Genomic DNA, 9,170 nt, shown 5'->3' with positions numbered 1-9,170 from the left:
ATACCTCTTTCTAGCTTGATTCTGATTATAGGCTCTATTCTGCAGGCCACAGGAGTGAATACCTGACCTAAACAGGACTTAGATCTTCCTACTGAGGATTTTAGATTGAATTAAGAATACCCAAAGACAGAAGGAGATAACCTAGTTATCAATTCTAGAAAGAAGGCCCCAAATCTCCTGCCCCGGGGATTGTTTTCCCACTCAGTCTGTCTGTGAGTTAGTCTACTATCCTCTCAATAAACCCCCTTTTTCTTTGAGTTAGCTGGAAGTGGTTTCTATTGCTTTAAAGCAGTGATTCTTAACTAGGAGAGATTTTATTCCTCAATGGATATTTGACAACTTCTGGAGATATTTTTGGTTAATTCAACTGGGGGTGGGTGTTATTGGCATCTAGAATGTAGATGCCAGGGATGCTGCTAACATCCTATAATGCACAGGACAATTCCCCATTACAAAACATATTTGGCTAAACATGTCAATAGTGCTGCTTTAAAATAAGAGTTCCTTACCTTGTATAAGGATGGTTCTCAACAAAGTGGACTTATGGTCAACTGAAAATGAGTGAGAAAGAAGAATGGGAGGTCTGAGGAGCAAAGAGAATGTAAGAGAGAGTATGCTGAAGAAACATTGGAGGATTGCTGGGTAGTGGTGATAGACTGTCTGAGGTTAGTGACCAAGAGTTTAAGGCATGATATTTCTCTTGAAATGCAGAGCTATATTGGTACAGAGAGGATAGGCATGTTTCAGGTTCATCTGGGTTTTTGTCTGGGGAGAGCAACAGAGGGAAAGAAAGACAAGGGAGTTGATTTTGGTATGGGGCTTATTTTACTAATGAATCAGAGAAATAAAGGTGGATAATGAGGGGAAAATAACAAGAAAGAATTGATAATAAAAACTAGTGGGAAATAACAATTAAGAAAACAATTCCATTTACAATTAAATCAAGAATAATACACCTAGGAATAAATTTAACCAAGGAGTGAAAGTCCCGTACACTGAAAGCTAAAAGACATTGAAGAAGACACAAATAAATGTAAAGATAGTCTATGTTCATGGACTGGAAGAATTAATATTGTTAAAATGCCTGTACTACTCAAAGCAATCTATGGGTTCAAAGCAATCCCTATGGTAATAGAACAAATAATCTTCAAATTTGTATGTAAACACCCTAAACCTTGAATAGCCAACCTTACTGAAGCCAACCTTGAGAAAGAACAAAACCAGAGGCAGCACACTTCCCAATTTCAAAATATATTTAAAGACTATAGTAATCAAAAGAGTATGGTACTGGCATAAAAACAGAAACAATAGATCAGTGGAACAGAATAGAGAGCCCAGAAATAAACTCACCCATATATGGTCAATTAATTTATGACAAAGGAGCCAAGAATATCTAATGGAGAAAGGACAGTTTCTTTAATAAATAGTGTTGGGAAAACTGGACAGTGACATTCAAAAGAATGAAATTGGACCACTAGCTCACAACATACATAGAAATAAGTGAAAATGGATTAAAACATGAGTGTAAGACTTAAACCCATAAAACTGCTAGAAGAACTTCAACATAGGCACTATGCTCCTTAACGTTAGTTTTGCCAATAACTTTTTGCATTTGAAATCAAATGTGAATGCAACAAAAGCAAAAACAAACAAGTGGCACTATCAAACTAAAAAACTTATGCACAACAAAAGAAACCATCCACAAAATAAAAAGGCAACCTACAGAATGAGAGAATATATTTGCAAATCATATATCTGATAAGGGGTTAATATCCAAATATACAAAGAACTTATACAACTTAATAGCAAAAACAAAAACAAAAACAAAAACCTCAAATAATACAATTTAAAAACAGGCAAAGGAACTGAATAGACATTTTTCCAAAGAAGATATTCAAATGGCCAAAAACAGTACATGAAAATATATTCAACATCACAAATCATCAGAAAAATGTAAATCAAAACCACAATAAGATATTATCTCACACCTATTAGAATATCTATTATCAAAAAGACAAGAAATAAGAGTTGTTAAGGATGTGGAGAAAAGGGTATCCCAGTGCTTTGTTGGTGGGAATGTAAATTGGTGCAGCCACTATGGAAAATAGTATGTAGGTTCCCCCCCAAATTAAAAATAGAACTACCATATGATCCAGTATTTCTCCTTTTGGGTATTTATCCCAAGGAAATGAAAACAGTAACTCAAAAAGATATCTGCAACCCCATGTTCATTGCAGCATTATTTACAATGGCCAAGACATAGAAATAACCTAAATATCCATCAATGGATGAATGGATAAAGAAAATGTTATATAAATAGTGTTGGGAAAACTTATTGTAGTGAGCATTTTGCAATATACACATATTGAATAAGTAATATTGAAACATTATGATATACGCCTGACACTAATGTTATGGTCAATTATATCTCAATTAAAAAGAAAAGAAAAGAAAAAAAAACTATGGGATTAAGTTGATTCAGGGACCAGAAGTTTTGGTGTTAACATGGAGTTTGTTAGAAATGCAGAATCTCAGGCCTCATTGTAGATCTACTGTATCAGAATCTGCATTTTAATAAGACTCCCGGGTAATCTTGTATGCACATTAAAGTTTGAGAAGCAATAAATTAGAAGATTTGATGAAGGTAAAAATTTTTGCACTGGGGATACTAAAAAGATGATTCTGGATAAATTATCTAAATCAGGGATTAGCAATTTTTTTCTGTAAAGAGTCAGATAGTAAACACTTTCAGCTTTGAGAGCCATATAGTCTCTGTCACAACCACTCAATCCTGCCAATGTAGTACAAAAGCAACCATAGATATTACATAGACAAGTGAGTGTGGCTACTGAGTATGGCTGTGTTTCAATAAATGCGTTTACAAAAATAGGCAGTTGGTTGATTTGGCCTGAAGGGCCATCATTTGCTGACTTCTGATCTAGACAATAGAACTAGAAGTCTTGGTTCCCATGCACAGTGTACTGTTGAGTTTTCTTTGTTTCTGATTACTTACTGTCTCCTGAAAATGTGCACTACCGCCTCCCTCTTTCCTCTTTGGAACACAATGAAGAACTTAACTAGTTATGTTCTGTGGGATCCTAAAAGTGACAAGGGGAAAAATTGAAGTGTTAAATTGACAGAATCTCCTTGACACTCTTTTCCCCTGCTGGAGTACCAAGAGATGTTATATGGGGGTAGACTTCACATCTGCTGGTTCTCTGGAGTTGTTTCCCTTTTATTTTCCCCTGGGCTCCAGTAATCTCATTTTGAGTTTCTCAGCTGAGCCAAAGGAAATCAAGGAAAGATATTTTATCCCTGTTTAGACCAGGTTGAGCAACAGGCCCTTGATAGCAGTGACATTGGTAATCAGAGAGGGATTCAAAGGTAACAGGATGGGGGGTGACAGGGGTGTAGGGGGTACAAGGGAAGGGAAATAATATCTATTGAGCATCTCCTAACACTTTACATACATCATTTGAATCCTTACAATAAGTTCAGTATTATGATCCCGGGTTTCAGATGGAGAAACTGAGACCAATGTTTTTTCATGTGTGCCAATCATCGCTTTGCTTTACAAATAAAAACTCATTTAATCCTCATATTCTGTGAGGTGGGAGCTATTATTGACTCCATGTTAGAGAAGGGGAATTTATGCTATGAAGAGAGGTTAAGTAACTTGCCAGACATTCCGCTAATTAAAGTGGAACTGGGTTTTTAATCCAGGCAAAGCTGGGACCCGAAGCCTTGTTTTTTCCCTTGTACAGTGTAGTAGGTATGTTCTTCAGTCCTCTTCCCCATCAGGAGATTTTCCATCAGCGTTTTACCTATTAAGTGAAGTAACATTTCCTCATAAATTCCTCAGATCATAGGATGTTTCCGGGGCTCACTATCAACATTCCTATTTTTCTCTACCACAAAGCAATCTTTATAAGAGATGCTATCACCTGCTTTATATATGCACATGATGTTCTGAAATATTTTCCTTAGTGATTTCTCCTAATCCTGCACCTTGCCATTTGTTTGCCCTGTCTTCCTTGTTTTCTCTTTTTCCTTCATCTCAGAATATTGCTGAGAATAATGCTGGCATCTCAGTCAACAAGCTAGTGTTCATTATCCTTTTCCTTTCACTGTATTGTTGGACTAATCCAATCTTCTCACTTTCCATTCTTTGTCTGGATTGGGTTACTATAAATAATCTAGCTAATTATCAGATAATAATCTATTAAAGAGTCTATCCCAAATTTTAGTGCCTGGACCAGGCACTGTGTATTTGGCTTAACCTCAAGGCACTGTTCTAAGTATGTAGATGAAAAGTATATGAGTAAAGATCGCTAGTCTTGGAATCCAGAGACTTGAATTATAGTCCTAGCTCAGCCACTAACGCGAGAATTGCTAATATTTACTGGGCACTTACTATCCAGTCACTTTTCTATTAACTTGTTATGCTGTAAGGAGTGTGGTATTATTATTCCTATTTTACAGACAAGGAAATTGAGGTATAGAGCGCTTAAGTAACTTGCTCCAAGTCATGGAGTTGGTTTGCGATAAGTAAAGTTCGGTTTTGCAAACGGGCAGTTTGGCTCCAAATTGGTGCACTTAGTGATAAAAATCTAACTGATGAAAACCTAATATTAACATATGCAGCAGGTTCTGTTCTGGTTTTTTGGAATGTTATCTCATCTAATTTTTGCTAACTACTCTGATGTAGATGATGCCATTTTTCACAAGTGCAAAAACTGAGGCTCAGAGAGGTGCTTATTGTTTAGCAGACTCAGCCTTTGAAACCAGCGTCGGAACTCGGAAAGCTTCTCTAACCCGCAAGCCACGTTGATCTTTGAGCCTGTTTCCTCATCTTTAAAATGAGGGTTGTAGAGTAGATAGATGTCTCAGTCCTATGAGGGGAGGGTGTGGAGATAAGAGATATGTCCGCAAATGGGTGTAAAAGGTGGAGTAAAAAGCAGTTCAAGCCACAGCGGCCGAGGGCCCAGCATAAGGGGGATGGCTGGGTGAAGCTGGAAACACGAGTTAAGTCTAGCAATGGAGGAGGCCTGGGGGTATTAGGCACTAGCGAGGCCTATGGGTGAAAATGGGCCTGAGAACACGTCTCTGATCTGTCTGGGGGCTGCCAGCGCAGGCCAGCAGCCAAGGGAGAAGCGATCTTTGGGGCCCGGCTCCCGGGTAGCACTTCACCCGGCCAAATCCTGCTCTACAAGCTTGGTGAAAGCTAAAAGAAGGAAGGGGCGCGGCTTCTCCGCCCGCGTCGCAGAGCGCCACGTCCCTCTTGGCTCAGACTCCCCCAGGCTTCTTCGCGTTCGCGTTCCAAGCCGTCCACCTCCCAGCCCGCCGGCGCGGTCTCATCTCCGCTCCCACCAATCAGCATCCTCCGTGATCCCAGTCAGACCAATTAGCGGCTGCCTAGGGGCGGGGACTGTCGCCATGGCAGCGAGGAGGCGGGAGCGCGCGGTGGGCAGAGGTACTGAGCAAAGCTGCGGGCAGGGATTTGGAGAGACAGGTCCGTGCGTTGCAGGCATTCAGCTGGCAGAACCTCGCGCGCCGAGACTGGGGCTAGGTAAGGGCGGTGACCCTATGCTGGGTGCGGATCAGTACGGCGGAGGGTTGGGGCGGGTTCTGAGATAAGGCTCAGGTCTTTGCCAGCCCGGCCCGGGCAATGAGGATGGCGGGGGCCGCACAGTGGGCCGGCACGGGTGGGAGGGGGCTTCCAGCTTGAGCATGGGGCATGGGGTCCCTTCTGCCGCTCCACTCGCTGCAGAGGATCTAAGCTTTTTGAGGGGTCGAGGGTGGCCGGCTCTTGACTGGGAGCAAGCGGGGGTGGGTGTAAGACCGAGACTCCGGCGGGATTCCAATCTGGCCTTGGCAGGTCGATGGGTGAGGGAGGTGCCAACTAGTGAGGAGGGTGTACCCACCAATTCCCAGCTGATGCTTACTACCCCCTGCGCCGCAGAGCAAAGCTAGGCCGGTGAATCCTGCTCTTCTGCCCGTTCTGTTAAGCCGGCAACCCTTAATACTTAGGAGGGGAGAAAGTTCGTGTCAGTTGTGATATTGTTTTCCCTTAAGTGACAAATCATTGGGTTTGCGATGAGCTCTTTCGGTTTCAGAGTATGAGAAAGATGGCACTTTCTTGTTGCACCTGCTAAGTGGAAACTCGGTGAACAAATGTGGTTATTGATGTGGCTGGTGCTGTCCACTAAACTCCTAAATTGGATAATGTACATTTTACACAATTGAATAAGTAAGTGCTGCCATCTATGCCTTTTGTTAAGGCTTTTAAATCCATGGATGAATATGAAAACCAAACGAACACCTTGTTTTAAAAAAGGTGGAGAGAGGGCGAGGTTAAATGCAAATATTTCTAATAGACAATTTTGTTTGAAGGAGATTGTGGACTTTCCCTATAAGAATTGAAAGAATTAATGAGACATTTGCCTTAAGGAATTCTTTAAAAGTGGCATGACTAGTGGTATAATAGCTTTGGATCAGAATACCTACAGCTTCTTTTACAACCTATTAAAATTTTTTGTTTCTTAAGGCCTTCCCTGGTGAATTCTGTTAAATAATTAGCATCAGACAATATCCAGATTTTAGCATGCACCGTGCCCTGTATAGATATTGTCCTAGGATTCATCCATATTTAATCTGAGTGTGAGTTTGTGTTTTATAAAACTTGAACAAGTTCAACAAATGTTGAAACAGATGTTTCAACAAACATTACCCCAGTTAATAGAGTCAAGACTTTAAACAAATTAACAAACATGGACATTTAGAATTAGAAATGAAATTTCAAATAATATCACCATTGTTATTAGAGTGAACATGGAAACTTCTCTTTTTCATCTTGGTCTGTAAACTCCATGATCTGGTCCAATTTTCTAGTATGAGTGAAAAATTAATTTCTGTCTCCTTGTGTTTGGTTACTCATACTGTTCTCCAGCATCTATCCTAATTTTACCCATCTTGCAAGGCTCGGTCCTCTTATGTTTACCTTTCTCTGATCTCCTGAGACACTTATTGTTCATATCACACATTTTGTATATACCCTTTCAGTATGCTTTTTATCAAGTTGGTTTGTGGTCTGTAAAGACCAGTTAATATGAAATGCACAATTACGGCAATGAGGGTAGCTTTCAAAACACTAGTTATTGATTATGGGCACTAATATAAAGTATCAATAACATGATTAATACCAGTGTCTTTTTGTCTTGGCATATGTTGCATATATCTCTATAGATATACCAAACCAATTTTGTGTTATTTCAAATAATATTTAAATTGTCTTCCACTTTTAAAGGACCCTTTGAATGCTTTAGGTGGACAAAATACCCTTGTAAGTGTTGAGTAGCTGGAAGAATCAAGTGAAGGATTTTAAAATGTATTGAAAATAATCCTTAAAGTAGATAAATCTTTTAAGCATTGTTCATTGTGTTGACTATATTTGGCATGATAGGTGATTAATTTTTTTCTAAATAATCGAAGGTCTAGAAAGGGGAAATTTATTATTTTTATGTTTAATACATGCAATTAATTTATAGCCTAAAAAAAAGACTTCTAACAATTTCAAATAATTCATTTGGGAAAAAACCCCCCTCAGTTTAATGATCTTCAATCTAAAATTTAAAAAAAACAACTCACCATGATATGATGAAAAGTATATTTAATTAGAATTTGATGGCCAGATTCTTGGCTCTCCCAAATGATTATGGCCAAATCAGTTAACTTTCCTGTGTTTTATAAACTTTTATAAAAGTAGGGTCTGAATCAAACCACTTCTAAGATCATTTCAGGTCCCAGAATTCTCCGATTGAGACAGCAGTTGCATGCTTCCATTTTTGGCAGTTTTTTGACATATTGTGTTTTAGTTACCTGAAGTAAGTATGTATAAATAATGAAGACATTGTAATTTTAATAAATTTTTAATTGAGTGATACAGAAGAACAACAGTATCTACTTTTTATAAGCCTATTATCAAGGATACTGTAACTGATTGTTAAGTGGAAAAAAAGGCCATATAATGGTTTCTTTGATTGATGTCCTTTTCTACAGCTACAAACATCAGAGACACTAACATCTACACTAATGTCCTGACACAGGGCAGGATTGAAGTTCAGCTCAGCTGGTCATACATGTCATTTTATTTTGAACTTCGCTTTCTCATTGACTCTCATTTTCAGGGGGAAAACTGGAGTCAAATATCAGGTTACCAGTTGTCCTTGTCATTGCTGCCGTCAAGAAACTTGGAAGCCATTTAGTTTCCTCCACCCCACTCCTTTTCACTGTTAGAATTATGACATCAACAGTTAGATTGAGTAACTTAGGTTTCTTGGCTCAGGGCACTATCTTGCAGAAGGAAACCTGGGCCTCTTGTGAAGCTCTGTTTTAACGCCAGGGAGGAAGAGATTGTGCTCCTCTTTTGTTGGATGTATTCTTTCATTGTACCATAGCTGCATCAGGACTTTAGTTGTGGCAATGCTCAAAGGAGAGCTCTAAACTGGCCCTTTAAAAACTGACATTTAAAGGTTATATGTCAAACTGGTTTATTGCTTTTTAAGGTTTACAAATTTGGGTGTTTGCAGAACAGATTTTCATTATTTCAATATATAACTTTCATTTTTAAGACAGGAAAGGCATTAATATTTATTGAGCATTTACTTTTGCTATGTACTGTGCTACTCATGTTGTATTCATTCTTATTTTCATCTGATCAAAAACTTATGAAGACGTATCAGTTCAGTTTTATAGATAGGAAAATTGAGACTCAGAGAGGCAAGTAGCTTTCTAATAAATGAGAGTGGTTAGGATTCAATCTGCTGTTTGTTTATTTTTGACCATACTGTGTTGATAAAGGCCATATGCCTTTCCCACATATAACATGCATATGATCACTCTCCTGCTTATATGATTTTATAGTAATTTTACCATAAAAAGAAAGAAATATATATATTCTTATAATATGGAGATATTTTATTTGCTTATTTTCTTACATATTGCTTAGAAATAATTGATTGTGTTCACCAGTGAGTTTGCATGTGAGCTAACTGTCTTTGTATTTTACAGTTAGGTAGTGGGGTTTCAAAAAAGAGTTTGACATGTTTTGCTTTATTACTGATCTCTGACTGAGGCTGGGGCCAAGGTTAATTTTTAAAAGTGGTGGTAAG

The 9,170-nt window shown here is 38.6% G+C and overlaps 1 protein-coding gene across 2 annotated transcripts in view; it reads left to right on the top strand.

The window, feature by feature from the left end:
• Positions 1 to 5,440: 5,440 nt before the first annotated feature.
• Positions 5,441 to 9,170, top strand: part of NUCB2 (nucleobindin 2) — a 46,661-nt gene continuing 42,931 nt past the window's right edge. For both annotated transcript variants that reach the window (XR_003046117.1, XM_025046350.1), the window contains exon 1: positions 5,441 to 5,569. The gene's annotated coding sequence lies outside the window, so the exon portion shown is untranslated. The remainder of the gene's footprint in view (positions 5,570 to 9,170) is intronic.

The sequence above is a fragment of the Pteropus alecto genome, unplaced genomic scaffold (genome assembly GCF_000325575.1).
Source record: "Pteropus alecto unplaced genomic scaffold, ASM32557v1 scaffold120, whole genome shotgun sequence".
NCBI lineage: Eukaryota > Metazoa > Chordata > Mammalia > Chiroptera > Pteropodidae > Pteropus > Pteropus alecto.
This window is presented reverse-complemented; position numbering and strand designations above follow the sequence as displayed.